Consider the following 1,674-nt stretch of genomic DNA (forward strand, 5'->3'; position numbering starts at 1 on the left):
ACTGTGTTTTTTCCCGCACACGGGTACAGATGACCCGAGATCGTGTTTAGAAAAGACGGTCCCTTCCCCCGCTCTCGGTGTGACTCGATCGTAAACCGGGGCCCGTGCAAGTCTGGGACTTTCTGTCTGTCTGTCCCTGGGCCGGGGCTGCTCACAGGCCCTGACGTCAGAGGTGAAAGCCCCCTCGTCCTTCCTCTGTATCGTCGTGGCTTTGAGGTGTCAACTTATAGTTCAGAGTTGACTGGTCAACTTTCACACCCACACCCACACAATGGATTCAAAACCACAGAAACGCTTCAGTTATATTTTAATACCAAAAAAAAAAAAAAATTAGAGAGAAAAGCCTTTGAGTGGAATGGGGGCATCATCGTGAAAGTCACTTCGTCCCTCATGGGGCTGCCATAGCTCTGACGGGCCTGCCCTGCCTCCATGTCTCTGTGTCTGTGGCTCCTGTTGGTGCTATGATGTCACCAGGACACTTGAGCGGTCACAGCGGCTGTCTCCCAGGGGTGGACCCTGCCCGGTTCATTGGGCCACTGTGACCTGGCCTCTCGCTCCAGTCAGGACAGGCTGTCCCCTCCCTCTCCCCCTGGCCCAAGAGTAAGTCCCACTGCTGGGACTGCCCACACCAGAAGGAGCCCCAGCCTGGGACACCAGGGCTTCTCACTGCCCCTTCGCAGCGAGTCGCTCGGGCGAGGGCCACGTGCTTACAGCGGTCGAACAGTCTCTGTTTGCCTCCTTCCAGGAAACCCACAAGTGTACTGGCTCCACATTCTAGTAGTCATCAGCGTCGTCGTCGTCATCGTCATCGTCATCTACATCGTCGTCATTGTCTATAAAAAGCGTGAGTGAGCGTTTGAGTGTCCCTGCTGAAAAAGGCACGCGCAGCCCCATTGGGAGCTCCGAAATGGGGACCGGGAACTAGGAGGTTCTTGACGAGGAGTTCGAAATGCAGCTGTGCTCACTTTCTGACTGGGGGGCGGGGGGGCCTCTCCCCGCCTGCGGCAAGGCTCTGGGACGGGGAGCCGTGCGCTGCGTGCCCCCTGCCCAGACGCAGGGCTTCAGCCTGGAGTTTCAGGGGTGCCGCTTCCGCCAGGGGGTAGGGTGGTGGGGGTGGTGGAGCACCCCATGGACTCCCGCCTCCCGTGTGTTCCCAGGTACGCAGATTTCCCAGCGGCTTGTCAGTTTCTTGAAACGTAAGTACACTTTTTTTGTTGCGAATCCAAGGCCCTTCCCTGCCCTCACGGAGGTCGACGTCTGCTTAGTATGGATCGTGCCATGCACCGCGTGACGGTGCGGACACGTCAGGAAAACTGGGCGCTAGGCGATCCCCTTGTCATGCGAACACACACGCAGGTGGCACGGCCACCCACACCCCCGGGCTGCGTGGTCCAGCCTGCCACCCCTGGGCTCCCGGCCTGCACGCCCGTTACGAAACACAACGACATGAGAGCAGATCCAGCGTGGGGGGCAGTGGCGCCCTCGAGGGTCGCGGTAGATGCCGGCGAGGCACCGCCTGCCTTTTCCGCGAGGGTTTCAGAGGTGGGAAGGGCGCACCCCAAAACGGGAGAAAGGGTAGCATGGCAGCTCCCTAAACCAGCGCATCGTTTACTGCGTGACCGAGCCTCGCGTGCCGTACACAGCGGTGTGCCGCGCTTTCGTGTGACGAGCAGG

General features: G+C 59.7%; 1 long non-coding RNA gene across 1 annotated transcript; it reads left to right on the plus strand.

The window, feature by feature from the left end:
* The first annotated feature begins 6 nt into the window (after window positions 1–6).
* On the plus strand, window positions 7–1,195 carry LOC111746424. Its single transcript, XR_002783094.1, has 2 exons — window positions 7–844; window positions 1,158–1,195. It is a non-coding gene; the product is annotated as an uncharacterized LOC111746424 (long non-coding RNA).
* The last annotated feature ends 479 nt before the right edge of the window (window positions 1,196–1,674 follow it).

This window comes from Pteropus vampyrus, unplaced genomic scaffold, assembly GCF_000151845.1.
Source record: "Pteropus vampyrus isolate Shadow unplaced genomic scaffold, Pvam_2.0 Scaffold187, whole genome shotgun sequence".
Taxonomy (NCBI): Eukaryota; Metazoa; Chordata; class Mammalia; order Chiroptera; family Pteropodidae; genus Pteropus; species Pteropus vampyrus.